Genomic DNA, 22,106 nt, shown 5'->3' with positions numbered 1-22,106 from the left:
GCATATTACATACAAGTTGCCATCATAAGATGCATATGTAATGGGGGTAGTCTGATTCCATCTGTGTTTAAATCTGTATATATAAGCATACATCTTTTTTTTTTTTTTTTTTTTTTTTTTTTTTTTTTTTGAGACAGGGTTTCTCTGCGTAGCTTTGTGCCTTTCCTGGAGCTCACTTGGTAGCCCAGGCTGGCCTCAAACTCACAGAGATCCGCCTGGCTCTGCCTCCCGAGTGCTGGGATTAAAGGCGTGCGCCACCACCGCCCAGCATAAGCATGCATCTTAAAGTCTGAAAGTATAAAGTAGCAACAGTTCTAATCTTATGAGAACTTTTACTTTCTTCCTTATTCACTTTTGTGTTGGTATCTCTTAAGATAAATCAACTTACCTTATTTTTTTTATTAGTCCTTTTTCTATTTTGTGTAACAAATGCTAAAAAGTATACTCTTTCTCCTGGCATATCCCTCCCTGCACAGACAATAGAACTTGTCCCATCATTCACATGTGTTTGGAATCAGGTATTGTATGGACAAGTTGGCTAAATGCATTAAGGATGGAAATGTTGCCTCATACCTGTCAGCTACTCATCTGGCCACTCTTGTTCCTGCTGGGCCCCTCGGCTTTGACCTCATACACTCCTTTCACATCTTCTCACTTCCTTCTCAGATTCTGCAGAGCCCCTGGCTGTGTGGAAACAAGGCATTTCTTTGGAAATGAAAAGCTCAGCATTGGACAGATACATTCCTGCCTCTTAGCTCCTTGTTGGCAGGTTCCCGCAGCTTCTCCTTCACCAGCAGAGAGAGGCAGGGGGAGAATCTAGTCTCACATCCCCCAAGCTGCAGCCATGACCACATGTTGGATGTTCTGCCTCCGGCTGGTGTTTTCAGTACAGCCTTTTTAGGTGGCACAGTAGGAAAGGAACCAGAGAACATAACCACTCCTGGCTCAGGGACTACATGGGAACTGCCCAGCCTTAGTTTTTCTCTGCAAAACTGGAATAAATAATAGACATTACTTCTATGTCTTATGATGGTCAGAGATTAAATGAGAAAATAAAGGAAAAGCTTTGAAAATATAAGTTGCAATAAAACATAAAATCTATATTTTTAATGTAATCTTTTGAGATTTGTGTTATGCTTTTATGTCTATATACATGCCTCTACATCTGCTTATCTGCTTATTGTGGAATAACGGTTTAATAGGGAGATAAAGGATATTGAAAAATCTTGAAAGGCTCCTTTTTTTTTTTTCTGAGACAAAGTTTCTCTATATCACAGTCCTGGCTGTCCTAAAACTCAATTTATAGACCATGCTGGCCATGAACTCACAGAGATCCTGCCTCTGCCTCCCAAGTGTTGGCATTAAAGGCATGTACCACCACTGCCTGGTGAAAGGCCACTTCCTAAAAACAACCAAAGAGGGCTGGAGAGATGGCTCAGCTTGAAGAGCACTTGCTGCTCTTCAAGAGGACTTGGGTTCAATTCCCAGCACCCATATGGCAGCTCACATTGACTGTAACTCCAGTTCCAGGGGCTCCTACAACTTCTTTTGGTCTCTGAGGGCAAGCAGGCATGTATAACATGCACAGATGTGCATGCAGTCAAAACATCTGTAGATATAAAATAAAAATGTTAAAGCCTAGGAAAGGGAGAGGGAGGGAGCCAATCTTGTCTTCACTTCATCTGCTCTGTACTGTCTTGTTTCCCCAGGGAATATGTACTGTTGGTTTTTTTTTTTTTTTTTTTAAGTTAAGGAAACCAATACAGACTTTTTAATGGCTTAAGGTAATATAGTCAAACTAGCAATAGTCATTGGAAGTCATCCACACAGAGGTCGACAGCTGGGGCAGAGAGAACAGAGGATTTAGAAAGATAAGCAATTGGGGAAACAGCTTGATTGGCAAATTGGGACCATGTTATTACAACTATTGAATGTCAGGTCAATGAGTTTTTAAGTGGTGGAAGCCATTGGAGGGTCTTGAGCAAAGGAGTCCTGTAATCAGTAATTTGATTCTCAGAGCAGTGTTTGAAGAGTAATGAATGTGGATGAGATAGCTCAGGCCTTGGAAGCCTGGAGTCCTGATTTCAATCACCAGAATCCATGTGAAGATGGAAACAAAGAACCAACTGCGTGGGGCTGTCCTCTGACTTCCACATGTATAACACACACACACACACACACACACACACACACACACACACACACAAACACACACACACACACTTTAAATTTTTATTTATTTTTAGCTTTATCCATTTTACACATACTTTTTTGAAAAAGAATAATGCATGAGATAACTTGAAGAAGAAAGAAAGAAAAGAGAGGAAGGGAGGGAGGGAGGGAGGAAGAAGGAAGGAAGGAAGGAAGGAAGGAAGGAAGGAAGGAAGGAAGGAAGGAAAGGTATACATAGTTAGGCATGGTGGTGAACTTGAGGCTACAGCAGAGAGAGCCTGAATTCAAAGCCAGCCTGGGCTACACAGGAAGTCCCCATCTTTAAATAGACATCAACTATTTTGAAGAAAGTGATATATTACATATCCAATTGGTTTGCCAGAGGTCTAAATGGAAAGAGCATGAGTCAGGAAGACCCACAGTTGGGTCTAAGAGAGACAGGAGCAAGCTGTAAGAAAATAGTGGTGGCACTGGGTTATAACCCCACGTAAAATAAGTATTAATCCACGGCGATATTCGTAAATAAACACAGGAGAAGGGACAAATACTCCCTTTAGAATTCTAATTTTATGCGTGTATATTTTCATGAAATATACTTCATTAAAGTTTTATATTTGAAGAAAAATGAGGGAGATAAAAACTACCACTGGAACGTCATAGTAACAATAGCTGCTGTCAAGATTCACTGACTGCTAAATCTTGAGGGTGACACTTTAAGGAGAACCAAGATATTTGAATAGTTGTATGACACTCTTATGTATTAATTACTGTGGTAGTTTTAAACATGTATCCACGCTTTCTTTGATACTCCTCTCTTTAGGAGATGGAATTTAATTCTCTCCCCCTTCAATATGGGCTGGACTAAGTGACTTGTTTCTGATGAAGAGAAAAAAGTATGACAGAAACAGTAATTTTAGAATAGAGAGACCTGTCAAGTACCACCCTAAGTGATTCAGATTAATCCCACTGGTGATGAGACGTGAAATCCCAGTGTGCCATAACAAGTACATGTCACCTCCATTGTATCCTCCGGAATCTACAACCTGAACTGGTTACGAGAAACATGAGGCAGGGGCTGGAGAGGTGGCTCAGCAGTGAAGGTGAGTTCACTGAGGACCAGGTTCAATTCCCAGCACCCACATGGTGGCTTACACCCCAGTTCAAGGGGATCCCACACCCTCTTCTGGTTTCCTCAGGCACTACATGCTCAGTATGTACATACATACACAGAGACACAGATGAATAAAATAAAACAAAAGTTTGTAAAGAAAGATTAGGCAAATTGAAAAGATATTCTAGGAACACCTAACCAGGCATTTTCTTAACCTCAAAAGTCAAGACTAAAAATGAAAAAGGATCCTAGTACAAAAACTGTAGAAAATTACACCAAATCTGTAGTTTAGTTAATAGCAATGCTCTAGTATTCTTAGAGTTGATCATGTACCATAGTTAAGTAAGATGTTACCATTAGGGAAACTAGATGAAGAACTCTCTGAATTATCCCACTGTAGAAATATAGAGTTATTTCAGGCTGTGGAGATGGCTCAGCAGGGAAGGCACTTGCTGCCAAGCCTGTTGAGTTTGACCTCCAGGATTTACACAGTGGAAGGAGAGAACCAACTTCTGAAACTGTCCCCTGACTTCCACATGTGCCCCGGAGCACACTGCCCATCCCCTTAAATAAATAAATATAATTAAAAACATTTTTAGGGCTGGAGAGACGGCTCAGAGGTTAAGAGCACTGACTGCTCTTCCAGAGGTCCTGAGTTCAATTCCCAGCAACCACATGGTGGCTCACAACCATCTGTAATGAAATCTGGCGCCCTCTTCTGTATACATGATAAATAAATAAATCTTTAAAAAAAAAAAAAAACATTTTTAATTATTTCAAAATAATTAAGGTTAAAAAATATCCCCACCACCATTTTTAGTGTATTTGGCTAGAAAAGAAGATTGCCATTAACAAGATAAGGATAGCTAAAAGGAAAAATGAAGACTATGTATAGCAGGCTCCAGGCCAAGCTGGGCTACACAGTCCATAAACAAACAAGCAAAAACTGAAGAGAAAAAGAGTTTCCAAACAGAACTCATCAGTACTTCCAATGATTCTGAAAATGAGGGACAGTCACCCAGGAAAAGGCATTGACTCCGCAGCAGATTAAGCTGTTCATCATGGTGTGCAGTGTCTGGGGACAGCAGCCTCCTGGGGAGTGCATGCAGCCTGTTGCCTATGGGGTTGCCCTAAGGGACCTCAAAGACTACTTTTTGTTGCCTAGTCATGTATCTGGTCTCAATGCTTTCCCCAATGTAGGCTTCGGACAGGAAGGCCCAGAGCACAGTGGCCAGGTCATCACATCTGTCTTCACCAAACTGCAAAATAAGGACCATGTGACTGAGGCCCTGCTTTAGGGTTAATCCAGATGAGCTTGAAGACATAGTGGCTGAAAAGCAGCCCGTCCCTAATGACTGTGGAGTCAAATATATTCCCAGTTGTGGTCCCCTAGACAAGTGGCAGGCCTTGCACTCCCAAAGGACCCCATTTGCTGTCCTATACTCTTCCAAATCATGTTTAGTAATAAATCTCACATTCAGCAGGGCAAGGGAAGAAAGGGCCACTAGGAACTGGGCACTGGCCCCAAGAGTTAGCAGAGCGGCTGGGGAGATGGCTTAGAGCACACTGCTTATGGAAGACCTGAGTGCATTTCCCAGCATCCACATGAGACACCTCCCAACTGCCTGTAACTCCAGCTCCAAGGAGATCCAGTGCCTCTGACCTCTGGCCTCCAGCCTCCATAGGTACCTGCACTTACACTCACATGTGTACACACACACACACACACACACACACACACACACACACACACACACACACACGGTTATAACTAAAAACAAAAGTAAATCATTTTTTAAGAGAGGTGAGAGAAGACAAGGAGAGGGGAGGGGAGGTGGAGACAGGAGTCAAGGTGCCGGGACTCAGAGTGCAGAAGCATTTGCCCAGGTGAGGCAGATCGACTCATAGAAGAAGCTTCTAGGGAGCAAGGCATGGTGGCACATCCCAGCACACAGGAGGCAAAGGCAGGAGGATTTCTGTGAGTTTGAGGCCATCCTGGTCTACAGAGTGAATTCCAGGACAGCCAGAGCTACACAGAGAAACCCTGTCTCATGGGGGAGGGGGGGAAATCTAGGGAAAAGAAAGAATGGATACTCCTAAACAGAGAGGCAAGTAGTGTCTAGCCGGGTAGCGGCGGCGGCAGTGGCGCACACCTTTAATCCCAGCACTCGGGAGGCAGAGGCAGGAGGATCTCTGTGAGTTCAAGGGCAGCCTGGTCTACAAAGCAAGATCCAGGACAGGTACCAAAAATACACAGAGAAACCCTGTCTTGGAAGAAGAAAAGGAGGAGGAGGAAGGAAGGAAGGAAGGAAGGAAGGAAGGAAGGAAGGAAGGAAGGAAGGAAGGAAGGAAGGAAGGAAGGAAGGAAGGAGGAGGAAAAAGAAATGGTGTCCAGAGCAAGTGAGCCAAAGGGCTGGGCCCCAAGCTCAAGAAGAGGAGGAGCTCCTACTGCCTGGCTGTGGTCAAACTCGGGCTAAAAGCTAGAGGCCATGTATTGAGGACTGTTTCTTTCAGTTCTTAGTGGAGAGGCTGGTTCGTTACCCAAGTCCTAGACTGGACAGGAAATGAAATAGGCTGGACTTATTTGTTCCCTATGCCGCTTGTACTTGAGATGGAAAATAACCTGGTTTTGAAATGGGGACCAAACAGCACACAGAGTGGTTTCTCTGTGCACATGTGTGTGTGATAAACACACACCTACCATGCACATGCTTTACCAACTGCTTACCATGTGGCAGAGACTGCGGTAAACACATTACGGATATCATCTGTTAATCCTCCACACAACCTTCTGAGACAGGCACTTCGACATTCCTCATGTTAAAGGTGAAAGTGGAGAGCCAGAGTGGTTGGAAACTTGGGGAAGTTCACATAAATGGGACTTGGAGAGATGCAGTCAGTGGCAGAGAGCCTCCCTGGCCTGCCCCAGGCCCTGCGCCAGCCCCATCTGTGGAGGAAACCACACAGATAAGTAATGGCAGAAATAGGACTCAGTTCAAACCATTTGTTTTAAGCATTGCACTATACTCCCTGCTCCTGACACAAATGAATGTGTGTGCCAGGAGACTAACGGTGGGTAGCTCTAGACCAGTGGTTCTCAACCTTCCTAATGCTGCAACCCTATTAACACCGTCCCTCATGTTGTGATGACCCCCAAACATACAATTATTTTCATTGCTATTTCATAACTGTAATTTTGCTGCTGTTAGGAATCGTAATCTAAATATCTGTGTTTTCTGGTGTTCTTAAGCACTATGAAAGGGTCATTTGACCCCAAAGGGTTCAAGACCCTCAGGTTGAGAACTACTGCTCTAGATGGTGGGATTAAATGTAATGTTTTTCTCCTTTCTTCTTATGTGGACTTTTTTTTTTTTTTTTTTTTTGGTTTTTCGAGACAGGGTTTCTCTGCATAGCTTTGTGTCTTTCCTGGAGCTCACTTGGTAGCCCAGGCTGGCCTCTCAAACTCACAGAGATCCACCTACCTCTGCCTCCCCAGTGCTGGGATTAAAGGTGTGCGCCACCAACGCCCAGCCCTTATGTGGACTTTTTAAGAGACTATATTCCTTTTGAATTTAGGAAAGTATATCATGTTATTTAAGCTTGGGTACTTCTGCCAACTTCCTGTAACATCTAAGACGAGAACAAAGCAGGTGCATCAGCTAAGTGCAGAGAAAGACTCCCTGTCTGCCGTAACACAGTGGAGAGTTTATGTGCTCACTGTGTATGCGTCTGTGTGTGTCTATGTGTCAGTGTGTGTGTGTCTGTGTCTGTGTGTGTATGTCTGTGTGTATGTGTGTGTCTGTGTCTGGTGTGTGTGTCTGTGTGTGTATGTCTGTGTCTGTGTGTCTGTGTGTGTATCTGTGTGTGTCTGTGTGTCTGTGTGTGTCTGTGTCTGTGAGTGTGTATGTGTGTGTTTGTCTTGTGTGTCTGTGTGTGTGTGTGTGTGTGTCTCTGTGTCTCTGTGTGTATGTCTGTGTGTGCTTGTGTGTGTGTGTGTCTGTGTCTTGTGTCTGTGTGTGTGTGTGTCTTGTGTCTGTGTGTGTGTGCTCGTGTGTGTGTGTGTGTGTGTGTGTGTGTGTGTGTGTGTGTGTGTCTCTGTGTTGTGTGTGTCTCTGTGTGTGTGTCTGTGTGTGTTGGCATGTGTGTAGTAGTCATGGAGGGAGAGTAAGGAGAGGCTCTAATAAATACCACACAAAGAATTTTCTCCCTTCCTTATGGCTACCTTGTCCTTGGACAAGGTTTGTTTAGTCCTGAACTTCCAGAGAGACTGGGGACATTTTTTTATAGATATGCTAAGATTCTGAATCTTACCCCTTTTTGAAAATCTGGCCAGAGAGTCAAGCTTCTGGCGTGAAGCCCAGGCTTTAGCCATGAGTGATTGGAGTCATTCTGGAGCAACTTCAGGCGTGCAGGCCATGGACCAAGCAGGCAGCTGGTGTCAGCCATGGGCAGAGATGAACTGGTGGCATTTAAGGTCACCACTACCCAGTAGGCAGGCCTTGTCCAGATCCACCCACGTGCTCGGGAGAGGTGATTCAGAACGCTGGATAGCTCCCAAAGGAGCCCTGCTTCTCCTGGCTAAAACTGGAAACCCTGGAGACTCACTTTATTTATTTATTTATTTATTTATTTATTTATTTATTTATTTATTTATTTATTTATTTATTCATTTATTCATTCATTCATTCACTCATTTATTTATTCGTTTAATTATTTATTTTGGTTTTTTTAGAGACAAGGTTTCTCTGTGTAGTCCTGGCAGTCTTGGAATTCACTCTATAGATCAAGCTGGCCTCGAACTCAGAGATGCACCTGCCTCTGCCTCCCGAGTGGGACACCCACATTATCAAGGTGCTGTGTGTATTCTAGTTTGAATAGCCTTCACTCACTTCAAGGGCCTGGCCTCTTCTCTTTCCAAGACCATCCATGTGAGCGCAAAGGTTCTTTCTGCCCTGGCCCCTTCCCTGCCTTCCCTAACACACATCCAGCCTGACGGAACTCTCTTGAGACCACCATCCCTCCCAAAGTGAAGTCAGTTTTGGAGACACCATGCCATCTCCTGAGCTGTCCATGGGCAGGCTCTGACACCAAAATACCTCAAGGCTATAGGACTCTGTGGGAGTGGGGGAGCAAAGGTCCTCTGTCTCCTAACATCCCTGGTACCCTCCTCTTTGCCCAGAGCAGGAGGGAGGGGCACTAAGAGAGATACTGAGCATTTTTCAAAGCCTGACAAAGGAGCCTTCCTTGGCTACCACCGTAATTCAGCCTGGCAATGAGAACACATCTGATTTAAAGACTTTGCTGTAGGGCATGGGCATTGACGTGAAGGGGAGGAGCTTGTCTAGCAAGTAGAAGCAGAAATGAACAGTGGACCTGGGAGCCCCCTGACTGCCCACCCCCACTTGAGCCGTGCCCGTGGCCCCAGGCCCACGGTGGAACTTTGGTTGAGCACTGTCATGGGAAGGGGTCCTCTGCCAGTCTCCAAATGACGCTGAGGGAGTATGAGTGTGTGAAAGGGCAGGAGAGTCCCAACCATTTACAGGGCTTGGATTTTCTAGTAGAAAGTTCCTCTTCTGTCTCCAGCCCTCTCCCACAGCCAAGTGAATGAGCCAGCAAAGGAGGAAGGAACATAAATCCACCTGGATTGAGGCCAAGCAAAGATGCTCCAGGGCCATTCCTCCCAACCAGACATGCTCTGGCCCTGTGCAAGACACTTTCCTCCTGAGACCTTGTTTTCTTCAATACTCATAGGTTCCTGGATCCTTTAGTGAGGGATCTGTTACACCCACGGTCACTGCCTGCCATATACCTCAACGAGCGTACTGGTCAGAGAAACTGCCCTAGTTATTGAAATAGTATACTCTACCCAACAGCCAAACACATGCAGCCTGGCTCACACTCCTAGCTCCAAGCAGCCACAGTGGGGCCGGAAGGGTAGGGAAAGAGCATTTGCTGTTTGCTGAGACATGGGTGGACCTGATGGCCGTTAGGCAGGAGTGACTAAGGCTGCTGTCACCCCCGCTGAGTGCTTTTAGGTAGCGCTCCTGCAGATGGAGCCACTGGCAGTGTAGGAAGTGACGATTAGTAAAAAGAAAATGTTCAATGGCCCTGGACCTGGGCTGTCTTGTCCCTCAGCCTGCCCCATCTTGCTTTTGGAAACTGCACATTCCAGCTTCCAAGAGGCTCTTACCATGAGGCTAAGCACAGGCTCTTTCAACAAGTATTCATAGAGAAGAAAAAAGAGCAGATGAGGACCCTGCCCGATCCCAAGAGATTTGTTCGCATTGGGTTTTGTTCAAGTAGAACAATCTTAACCTCAGCCAGAGCTGGCTCTCCATCTGTTCTCAGGGGCAAAGGTGCCCTGTTTTCCTTCCTCATGGTGGATGCTCTGTGCTGATTGTTTTATTTAGGAGCTGTGATTATGTGACCACAAACCTTACTAAATCGAATACAACCCTGAGCGTTGAGAAGAATCCGCACAGGACTCAAGGGAGGAAGCAGCTGGCTGGAAAGAAAGGCCATGAATTCTAATCCCAAGGCTTCCATCTGGCATTGACCTGGGACAACTCATTTACTCTGCCCTGGGGCTCTTTCTGGAACTCTGGGCCAGAGGCCAAGCAGGCCTGGGCTGTGAGGGGGTGAGGAGACCTGTCAGAACTCAGCAGGCAGGAACCCACAACCAGAGCATGTGTTTACTGTCCTGGAGGGTCTCGAATTTTCTGCTTAGCCTTCCTGACCTAGTGTTGAACTCCCAAGAGGTCCCCTGCCTGGCTCATGAGCCTGGTCGGAACCCTGGGTTTTTCAAAAGCACCGTGAATGGACAGATCAAAGCAGCCGACCTGTTTCCCTCCAAGGGTTTTTGGTGGCTTTGATTTCAAGCTGGTTGTCCACTCCTCTAAAACTCAACATGAACTGAGACTAAGTCAGGTATGGCAGCACACTCTGTAATCCCAGCACTGGGGAGGTAGAGACAGGAGGGTCAGAAGGCTAGCTTGAGCTCCGTGAAACCCTGCCTCAAGCAAACAGAGTCTCAGTTGTTAGATCGTGAGTAAATAATTGTAAACGAATAGTCTCTGCCTGTTCTGTTGGTGGTTTACAATGAGAAGTTGATCTGGAGCTAAATTGCTATCTTGGCCATGGTCTATAAGGGTTTTTAACTTTTAATTTTATGTATACGAGTGTTTTATCTGCCTGCATATCTGTACACCATAGGCATGTCTGGTGCCCCAGGAGGCCAGAGAGGGTATCACATCCCCTGGTACCAGAGTATCAGATGATTGTGAGCCACCATGTGGGTGCTGGGAATTGAACCCAGATCCTCCAGAAAAGCAGTTAGCACTCTTAACCACTGAGACATCTCTCCAGCCCCTTTCTGGGGGCAGGGGGACTATGCCAAGCCTGCAGATGCGTGAATGTTTGGGGCCTCCTGCTGTATCTGTTTTCCAAATTAACTTCTGGAAGGCAGTTTTTCAGCTCTTAGCTCTAAAAAAAGCCCTAAAAGGATACACAGTTGCAACATTTGTCTAGGATCACCACTAGTCAAGGCCCTGGTTACCAGCCTTTGGCACCTATCTTACAAATAGACCCTTGAATTGTTTGTCTGCTATCAGATTACAGCCCGTGATTCTCTGTTCTAGACACTGGGAAGACACCATGGAGAAAGACACAGTCGGCACTTTCAGGAACATTTACTAAACAACTTGTACAAATAATCACTTAAAAAATTGTTAAGTGCGGGCTGGAGAGATGGCTCAGAGGTTAAGAGCACTGACTGCTCTCCCAGAGGTCCTGAGTTCAATTCCCAGCAACCACATGGTGTTTCACAACCAGCTGTAATGAGATCTAGTGCCCTCTTCTGGTGTGCAGACATACATGCAGACAGAACACTGTATACATAATAAATACATAAATCTTTAAAAAACTTAAGTGCATGAAAAACTGAGGAGGGAGGGAATTGTGAGAATTCCAGAATTACAGATTGTCTCACCTCACCTGGCTCCCGTGGGAAGCTTCTTAGAGACAACGTATTAATCGAGGCTGATGATGAAAGCTCTAAGAGGAGGAATATGAGGTGGGGTGCCATTGGGATAAGGCTAGTGGCACAAAGTGCAGCAGGCCCAGCGAAGAGTGGTCCAGGGGCTGCCGGGAGAGCAAGCCCTGCTCCTCAGCCGGCCACCGTCTCGGCCCCGGCTGAACCATCACTTCACGCAAACTGCTGTGCCTGGTCCCGGGGCGGGTGAGGGCCTATTCCTGCGCTGGCACAGCACGCTGTGGAAGAGTGTCCTCGTCCTAGCCTGGGAAGCGTTCGAGTGGATGGACTTCCATAGCAGCACAGCACTGAGGAAGGAAAGAGGCAAGACATGCCAGGCACTTGCCTTCCCTGCAGATCCTCTCCGCATGTTTTCCCATTGCTTTGAACTGTTTATTAACACACAACAGAAGCCGTTTTGCTGTTTAGATGGCTCTCTGGGAATTCCATGCCACTCCCACCCCCCCTGAGGTGGATGGAAAAAAGTCAGCTTTCAAGATATTTTATACTTGAATTTCAGAAACTAAATTACATTACTACATACAATGAGACGGCGCCATTGCCTGTTCCTATCTGTGTGCTTCAGGCCCCACGAGGCTGATAGCATCAGTGTGTCAGAGCAGCTGGACCCACACAATTTGCAGCCAGCTGGAGCTGGGCCAGAGGTAGACAGAGTGGGGGTGTGAAACCCTCTCAGAATCTGGAGCACCCCAGGGTCTACTGTAGGCAGGCACCCGGGGTTTGGGGTTCTCTCCATAAATAATCATTTCTTCTATCCGTAAAGAGAGAAGCTGTCTTAATGGACCAAGATGTAAGCAGCTGAAAATGACTCTCTGGAGCACTGAATCACACAAAAGCACTAATAACAGTGTGCTCAAAAGGTTTTCTCTGGGGTCAGGAGAGACAGGGCAAGGAAAGCATGGAAACTGTAACATGTAAAAGACAGGCTCCTAAGGTCTCTTTTAAGATTTTTAAATTTTTATTTTATGTGTATGGATGTTCTACCTATGTGTATGTCTGTGTACCATGTGTGTGCAGTGCCCGTCAAGGCCAGAAGAAGACGCTAGTGCTCTAACCACTTAGCAATCTCGCCAGCCTGTTTTTATGGTATTTTGAGACAGGGTCTCACTCTGCAGCTTAGGCTGCTATCCACCTGTCTCAGCCTCTCCAATGCTGGGATTCCAGGGACTGGGTACCATATTTATATTTGGATGTTTAAAAACCAAAGTACTCCTGGAAATAAAGATTCTGTGCTTCCTTGAAACCCAGATGTGAAGGTCTCCTAACCAGAGTTCTCACTAAAACCAGGTTGTAGAGTGGGCAGAGAGAAAGTATTGTTTCCCTGCCAGGGAACATAGTAACTTTTGGAGTCTCCTTCCTAATTATAACCAAGATTTAATTCTACAGAACAAGCATTCCTCTCATAGCAGAAAGTCTTCAGATTATTGAGTTATTTCAAAAGCATCAAATGTCATAATACATTCATTCAACTTGGGAAGTACTTACAGGCCAATTTTTATAAATAGCAAATACAAGCTGTTCATGTCCAAAACATGATTATTTTCCCAAATGCATTTGCTCCCCAAGGTCAAGGTTTTGGGAGGAATTCAGCCTCAGTGAGGTTGCCAGTCCTCTGCCATAGCTCAAGCCTGCCTTCCCTCACCCCAGTGTTCCCTCACCCCAGTGTCTTCCCACTCACTCATGATCCAGTGTCTAGATGAAGGGACAGAAGGACAAAGATGTGCCCCTAGCTTTAGCTGCATGGTCTAAATTTCTCTGGCCATACTGCGGAAATGTTGCTTACTGAATCCATCACTACAGCCGAATACAAATTAGTAAAGTCATGATTGTTTTTTCACCTTTGTTTGTTGTTTGTTTTGTGTGTCAGAAGGGTATTATTGAGGGTTTGAAAAGTAAGAAATTATGATTACCAGAGCATAGGTTCCCAGGCTGAGCCTCTGTGTGGTTATTTATAATTGCTGGAGTAGGTGTTCCAGGTTCTGGGAAAATTGAGTTACTGTTTCTATGTCTGTCCTGGCATCCCAGGCTACTCCTGCAGTGTGTGCTGGCCCCATCCAAGAACTAGAAGTTCAAACCATTGCTGACTGCTTTTCGCTATAGGCTGGGGAGCATGACCCAAGGGTATTGGGACTCTGGTGCATCAGAATTGAGTCAAATAACCACCCACCGCTTGCTCTCACCTCTAGATTGGCCAGAGCCTGCTCAGCCTCCCTTGCCTTTAGCTCACACTTGCTAAGGAACAGTAGAACCTGCCGTGGATGAACAAGCCTCCTGAAGGGCATCCCTCTGTGGGAAGCTCCAAGCTTTGCAGGGATCGGATCCATCATTTCTGAGAATGAAATAAAGTTTTTGTGCAAATGTCAGCAAGCCTGAGAATGGTGTGTCATGATTCCTCTCTCTGGACTTGAGACAACTGTCCCCCCTCTCTACCGGTGTCTCCTGTCACTGTGGCAAAGGCCCTCCCCTGCAGAACTCTGCTCTGGCTCCTCTCTGTCTGCCGTTATTCTTCTCGAAACCCAAACGTCCTTGTCACCACCCTCTCCTTGATCCCTGCCCCGCTCACCATGGCTCCAGATCTTCTTCGGTCCATCTCTTGTATGTTGATGTTCTTCTGGTGGCTTTTTCTTTCCTCCAGCCCTTCAAATGTTTAAGCCAGCATGCCCTCCTGCACAGTCATCAAAGCCGTCAACCCATTCCCGCCTTTTTCTTATCCAGTGGCTTTATACTTCCCGTCATCCAAGTCAGCAAAGAAGCTGGTTATCACCCTCACCCTCATGTCCATCGGCCGTAAGCCCAGCGGCTTCCCTCCAGCCTCTTCAGCCTGTGGACATGCCTTGCTCCGGCTCTTGCACCCCCTGGATGCCCCTTCTCCAGTCTCTCTGCCCCCAGCCCAGCCACCTTACTAGTTCCTCTGATACTAGTTATGCTGCTCTGCCCACGCCAGTCTGACAGGGCTGAAGGATCCCTTCAACCTCCTTTTCATCCCGTTCCCCGCTTTATCCGGTGCTGCCTTCCACCTCTCTGCCCTGGGCTCATCTTTCTCCGTCCCCTATGCCTTTCCCTTGCGTACTGTCTCCCACCCCACCCCCATCTTGAGGTATTGACTGCTTGGGTGGTGGCAGTATTTTCTTCCGTAGAGAATTCATTCAGCAGGAAGTTAGTGATGAAAAGGCATCCAATGTCATTTCCTAAGAAGGGCTTCAGGTGCAGGTTGAGCATAAAAGACCTGATTGGACTAGGTGTCAGCCTCCCAGATGACTGCTTTGGAAGACAAGTCCCACTGCCCTATAAGTTCTGGCATGGCATTAATCTAGTAATATTATCTGCTTCCTCTGGAGGCAAAGATCGAGGCATGGAAAAAATGGACAAATCAGGTTCAAATCGCCTTCAAGGTATGACTGAGCACTTTATACCACCTGGTTCTTCACTTTTAGAAAGAGGATGATTGGTCTTACTCAGTTCAGGGGGATTAAATGAGATACAGGTAAGGCCTCCAGCACCCTGGCTACACATATAACATATAGTGATGTAGAAATAGAAACTTCTAGGTAGTGATAGCATTGACCTCTAGGATAACTGTGCCTGGGACAAATGGTTCTAAACAACTCTGTACATGGCCTGGCTGGAAAGCTGCCTCCCCAGTACAAGCTTAAGTGGTCCCTCTGCCTGCTCTGTAAATGGTTGTTCCTCTTACCACTAAGAATGTAGCCAGGGTAAGATTGGGATACAGGAATCTTTGCAAGACTGTCTGGAGATAGTGTATGTATGGGAGGCCTGGCCTAGAGCCCCACCATTCAAAAGCATAACCCCTGTACTAACATTGCCATCACCTGGGACCTGGGATGAAAAGTGGGCCCTGAGCTGCAGTCCATAGTTACTGAATCAGACTCGCACCTCACCAATCCCCAGGTGATCTGTGCACATATTTTTGTTGCTGGCCTAGGATAACAGGGATGTGGACTGCACGAGGGTGCCAAATCTATCTAGAAGAGGTGAATTCTGCATAGATGGGGTGGGACTGTGGTAGAGGAATGAGACCAGGGCACAGGCATCCTCTGAGATGTGGGTTAACTGTACAAGGCTTAGGGATTGCACATGTTGTTTTTCTTTCACAATTTCTTCGCTGTGGGTGCCTTGGGCATGAGTTTGTACCCCTGAGTCATTCAGTCAGTGTCAGAACATCAGGCAGGGAGTGATGGGTGAGCCAGACTCAGCTATAATCTACCTTCAGTCTGAGGAGACCCTTTAGCAGAGACCCCAGGACAAACAATCTACTTAGGCAGTTGATTATTTTCCTTGAGAGATGCGTAACTAGCTACTAATATATAACTCTGGATGTCCTAGAACTAGCTCTATATAGACCAGGCTGGCCTTGAACTCACAGAGATCCCTCTGCCTCTGCCTCCCCAGTGCTGGGATTAAAGGTGTGCCTGGCTCTCACCCCACCTCTAAAGTATTCTTAGAGTGCTTACCTAGCATGTCCAGGGCCCTGAGTCTGATTCCCAGCACCACAAACATAGGAGAGCAGAGAAGGAAGGGAAGGAGAGAGAAAAGAATGAACAGAAAGAAAGGAATAAGTCAATAAATCATCTTCATGACAAAAACCAGGGCTCAGTCTTGTTGCCCCAGCAGATAGGATGCCTTACCCATTGCTGTTGTTCAGGAAATATCACATTCTTAAACAGTCATTGAAATGAGGGATGGGGGGCTAGCGAGATGGCTCAGTGGTTAAGAATACTGACTGCTCTTCCGGAGGACCCGGGTTCAATTCCCAGCACCCACATGGCAGTTCACAACTGTCTATAATTCCAGTTCCAGGGGACCCAATACCATGGCAAAACACCAATGCACATAAAATAAAAATAAATAATTTTTGGAAAAAAAGAAATGAGGGACAGAGAAGAAATGATAATAGTAATAATAACAACAACAATAATAGAACATTTGGCCAGAGTTAAGCTTTAGAGCTGTAAGTGTCTTTATGAGTAAAAGATGGTATCTCTCTGCCAGGTGTAATGAGCATTAGAAAGTTAGAACAGGTATAAAGGGAAGCAAGGACCGGGCTAGGAGGCACCACAGAGAACCCATTGATCCCATCCTTTCAACTTTACTGTCCATTGTAGACAAGCGGCTCCTTATTCTTCCAATGCTGCAGGAGGGGGCAGGGGTGGCTGCTCTGGGCAGGCATCCCATGGATTCTGTCAGACTGTTTCTTTTAGTCCTTCGAAGTCAGAACAAGATTCATGAACCAGAGCAGGCCAGGATCACTTCTTAAGTAACTGAACCATAGGAAGCAAAATGGCACATGCCTGTAATCTCAGCACTCATGAAACTGAGGCAGGAGGTTTACTAGGAGTCCAAGGCCAAGTCTTACACAGCAAGACACTGTCAAGAAGGAGGAAGAGGAGAAGAGAGAGAAAGTCAACAACAACAAATCCCCTTTAGGGTTGGGGATTTAGCTCAGTGGTAGAGCGCTCACCTGGCAAACTTACAGCCCTGGGTTCGGTCCTCAGCTCTGGAAAATAAATAATCCCCTTTAATGAGATTTAGGGCCAAGCTCCAAGTGAGCATCCTCAAGTGATTCTGCGGAGACACATGCCGGTGTCTGCTGGCATTTCTCCGCTTTAGCTTCAGTCCCACCTGCCTATGACCGATCCCAAGCCCCACCCATGTGCCTGTTTCTGGGCAGTGTCTTCTGTGTGTGCCTCTTGCCTTACCTTGAAGAACCAGAATCCACATCCTGGAAGGAAATGGAAAGATAGTCTCATCTCCAAACCCCAAGTCCCCTCCAGCTCTCTTGGACTTAGAATCATTTCCCTTCTATGAAAAGCTTCATTCCCTAAAAGTCTGTGTTGGCTGAATCTGAATTTTAAAGATAGGGGTGTAGCAGGAATCTTAAAAGTTCTTATTAATAAAATCAAATCCGAGGCGAGTTATTGGGGTCCATGCTGGTAGATCAGAGAGACAGAACAAGCCACAGCTATCTCACCTTGCCGGATCCTCAGCTGGTCTTGTCTCCTCAGACTGGAGGCCTCTGAGTCCTCCCTCATCCGGAATGGGTCTCAGCTGAATTACTGCTCAAAAGCCTGAAGCTTAACCAGCCAAAATGCATCTAGTTTCTGGTCCTCACAACTTATATATCTTTCTGCTTTCTACCACCACTCCCTGGGATTAAAGGCTGGCTTTCTGGGATTAAAGGTGTGTGTCACCATGCTTGGCTATTTCCAATGTGGCCTTGAACTCACAGAGATCCAGAGGGATTTCTATCTCTGGAATGCTAGGATTAAAGGTGTGAGTGCCACCATTTTCTAGCCTTTGTATTTAGTGGCTGTCTGTTCTCTGACCCCAGATAAATTTATTAGAGTACACAATATTTTGGGGAACACAATACCACCACATAGGGGACTATTCATTCCCTTACTGCCCACCCTGACACCATTTTCTCCTGTCTAGGTCCTGCTGGTGACTTGTGTGTGCATGTGTTTAAGTATACATAGCATAACATTTGCCATTTCAACCCATTGTTGATCTTTTTTTTTTTTTAAGGAACCTCGTGTCTATACTTCTTTAATTAAATGATATCACCTTTCTCTAAAAAGATTGAAATGAGGTGGGTGGGGATAAATAGAATTCAAAGACCTTGTAGATCACAGGAGAGCATACGCTGGTCCAGGACAAGGAAGGCGCCTCCTTAACACGTGGGCAGGGATGAAGGTCAGGGCTAAGGCAAACTAGGCTTCCCAGAAGGAACCAAGAGCTCTGTGCTCCCGGACCTTACCTTCTGGCCTTTATACCCAAGCTTCCCCCAAACGAAAGCTGCTGAACTTAAGCATTTGTCCCATCTCTCAAACAAGGACTCTTTGGTCCCAGGTTTCTAGTGAGTGTTGCATGATTTTTTTCCTGGAGAGACACAAATGTCTATATACCCCACCTAGAGAAGGCACTGACACACCAATGTCCAACTTGGTGAACCGGGGCCTTAATTGGGGTTCTAAGAACTTGGGTGGGTCCCAGGCAGCTGCACCACTGAAGCATCCCATCCCAGTTGTTTCCTCATAGACTGGTGGTTAGAATCTTGGGAATGGTGTTGTGGGGTGGCGTTGGGAAGGGTTAGGGCCTGATGAGCATCATACCTCTCTTCTCCCTCCATGAGGGAGTGTTACTATACTCCCATATCTCCTGTGGGTCTTGGGAAGGTCATCACAGATGCTCTGAGATGGTGATGCTCGTGTTGCTGGAGGAAACGGCTTCACTCCAGTAGGAGAGAATGAGTATCTGGGAATCATCTGGAAGACATACAGCCTGACTATGAAGAATGGGTGCTAGATCTTCAGGAGACACTGGCTGGCTGAGGAGGCAGCCCAGCGGGCAAAGTGCTTGCTACACAGGCATAAGGTCCTGAGTGTGCGTCTCCAGCACCCACATGAATGACACGAAGGCCTGTGATGCCACAAACTGGGAGGTGGAAACAAGCAGCTCCCAGCAAAACTGGCTGCCTAAACTAGCTGAGTTGGTGAGCTATAGCTTTAGCTATAGACCCTTCCTCCATGTCAACTTATAGCCTCCACATGTATGTGCACACAAGTGTACCCACACCTGCACACGTATGTGTGGATACACACATACATTCATGCTCCATGGTCCCATACTTTGCATATCTTTCAAGTATCCACCCTAGAGCTGAAAACTAATAAGTAAAAGACCTGAGCATGGTCGTGCATGGCTGTAATTCAACTGCTTGGCAGGGAAAGGCGTGAGCACCAGGAGTTCAAGGCCATTCTTAACTGCACAGTGAGGTGGAGGCCAGCATGGGCTACATAGGACCCTGTCTCAAAAAAAAAGAGAGAAAGAAAGAGAAAGAGAGGGAGGGAGAGAGGGAGGGAGAGAGGGAGGGAGGGAGGGAGGGAGGGAGGGAGGGAGGGAGGGAGGGAGGAGGGAGGGGCTGGAGAAATGGCTCCGTGGTTAAGAGCAGTGGCTGTTCTTCTAGAGGTCCAAGGTCCAGTTCCAAGCACCCACACAGCTGCTCACAACCATCTGTTGTTCTAGTTCCAGGGAATCTGTTGCCCTCCTCTGGCCTCCCTGGGCACCAGGCACACATGTGGGATGCAGACACTCATGCAGGCAAAATATCCATACACATACTTAATTTAAAAAAAGAAGAAAGAAGAGGAAACGTGGCAGGTGAGATGACTCAGTGGGTAGTGGTGCTTGTGGCATGAGCCCCTTGACCTGAGTTCAACCCTCAGATCCCACATCGAGGTAAAAAGAGAGAACCAATTCCACAGAGTTGTCTTCTGACCTCCATGTGTGTGCACTCACACATCATACATGCACATACACTTTTTTTTTTTTTAAATTTTAATGTAGGAACTGCCACACAAGCTTCAGTAATGTCCAGGTCAGTCTGCTTAGTTCTCCTGGCCATAGTCTGAAAGCAAAGGAGACGCTTTATGAGGTTGGCCTCCTGGCTCTGCCATCTCCATGGTTCCCGTAGCTGGATGCTGACATGAGCAGGACCCACTGAGCATGGCAAGTGCTATGACCAGCTACCAGGCAGTACTGGTGAGGCGCTTAGGCCTCCCCAAACTTTGGTGTGACAAACCTGCCCTCCTTTTGTCTCCCATTGGTAGTCTCGAGGCAGGAATATTTTGTCAGGTGGGTGATTCCCCGGGGGAATTCTATTCTTTGAGAGAAGATTCCCCAGAGGGGAGCAGGAAGACGAGAGCGGGAGCTCTCAGAAGATGATGGATAGGTTTGGTGGCCTGGAATTCCCTGCCACACAGTGTGAAATAAAATATTAAAAACCAACCATATTCTCACTCATGACTAGGAGCATTGTAAATTGGAACAATCCTTTGGGGAAATGATTTGTAATACATATCTCAAGAATCTTAAAAACATGCATGCTTTTGACTTTTAATTTTATTTATGAAATGGTTCCAAATGAATTTTAGTGTGGCATCATTGGCAATAGTGAAAAATTGCAACATACCTCTCCCTGTGGATATTTGTACAGCCATTAAACTGATAGCAACAAAGGCAATTTTAGAGTATGGAGAACTAATTATGTTGCAGTACTAACGTGTGTGTTGTATGTGTATATGTACACATATATGTACATGTGTGCATGACCAAGCATGTGGATGCTGGAGGTTGATGTCAAGTGTCTTCTGTCACTTGTCACCATATTTTCTGAGACAAGGTCACTGCACTGGACCTGGAGCTCACTGTTTGACCAGAAAGCCCTCAGAACCCCCATCTCCCTCCCCAGGCTTAGCTACAGGCATATGCCTCCATGTCTTGCATTTCATGTGGGTATTGGAGATCCAACCTTGGGTCTTCACACTTGCACAACCAGCCTTTCACCCATGGGACCATCTCTCCAGCCCCCGACACTGACTGTTAAAAATACAGAGTAAGCCAGATATGGCAGCACATGCCAGTAATCCCAGCATGCTGTAGGCAGACATAAGTGGATCATGGGTTTGAGTCCAGCCTGGGCTACAGAGTAATGTTCAGGCTAGTCTAAGATACATGGTGAGAACCTGTCTCAATAAACCAATAACTAAAATAACATAAAATACAGAATAGGCCTGGCACAGTGCTGCTGCCAGAAACTGAAGTAGGAGCCTAGTCTGGTGCCACCCTGTCTCAATAAAACAATAGTAATACGGTGATCAGAGCAGAAGATACCACATGCTTCTCTTTTGGTTTTTTTTTTTTTAGTGTGTGTGTGTGTGTGTGTGTATGTGTGTGTGTGTGTGTGTGTGTATGTATGTACATGGGCATACACGTGCATCCATATGCCTGTGGAGGCTGGAAGAGGGTGTTGCATCCCCAGGAGCTGGAGTTACACACATTAGTGAGTCACCAATGAATGTGGGTGCCGGGAACCAAACTCTGGTCTTCTGCAAGAACAGCAAACATGCTTGACTACTGAGCAGTCCAGCCCATCCATGTTTTCCTTTAAATGTGCTATGCATGTATATTAGTTTGTGCTTTCTGGTTATAGAAACAAAATTCAACTCAAGTTATTTTACCTAAAAGAAGAGACTAGTCTAAAGGGCACTAGAATTCCTGTAGGGCTTTCCTTTTCCTCTTATTTGTGGTACTGAGGATTGAACCCAGGACTTTGTGCATGCTAAGTACTCTACCACAAAGCAACACCCCTGACCCCAACACTATGGTTTTCAGTGAAGTGCTCAAGGGTAGGGCAGCTCTGGAGCCAGAGCCTGACCTGGGCAGCGCTTTCCATCTCCTCTTCCCGCTGGCCACAGGCATTCTGTTAATCCCACTTGCCATTTCTCAAGGACATGGCTGGCTCTGTCTGGTTCAAGCATATATCCAGAGAGGTGGGACCACACAGAATCAGCCCATCCTGTGCCCTCTTCCAGCTTGAAAAAAGAGGAAACTCCAGAAAGCTACCAGCTGTAGTATGCACAAAAGACCAGTACACTAGACTAGTAACAGACACTGTCTCAAAGTGGTGAAATAAAGGTAATTTTTAAAAAACTGAGCATTGGGGCTGGAGAGATGGCTCAGTGATTAAAAGCACTGGCTACTCTTCCAGAGGACCCGGGTTTGATTCTCGGCACCCACACAGTGACTCAGGAACTATCTGTAACTCCAGTCCTAGGAAATCCGATGCCCTTTTCTGGCCTCTGCAGACATCAGGCACAAATGTGGTTCATAGAGTTAGATGCAAGCCAAACCCCATGCACATGGAAGGAAGGAAGGAGGAAGAGATGGATGGAGGGAGCGAGGGAGGAAAAG

The 22,106-nt window shown here is 46.3% G+C and overlaps 1 protein-coding gene and 1 pseudogene across 4 annotated transcripts in view; both read left to right on the top strand.

Moving 5' to 3' along the window:
- Positions 1-22,106, top strand: part of Fam219a (family with sequence similarity 219 member A) — a 55,986-nt gene that overhangs the window by 18,597 nt on the left and 15,283 nt on the right. The gene's annotated exons all lie outside the window — the stretch shown is intronic.
- On the top strand, positions 4,321-4,435 carry LOC114703294 (annotated as a pseudogene).

Source organism: Peromyscus leucopus, chromosome 2, assembly GCF_004664715.2.
Source record: "Peromyscus leucopus breed LL Stock chromosome 2, UCI_PerLeu_2.1, whole genome shotgun sequence".
Lineage (NCBI taxonomy): Eukaryota > Metazoa > Chordata > Mammalia > Rodentia > Cricetidae > Peromyscus > Peromyscus leucopus.
This window is presented reverse-complemented; position numbering and strand designations above follow the sequence as displayed.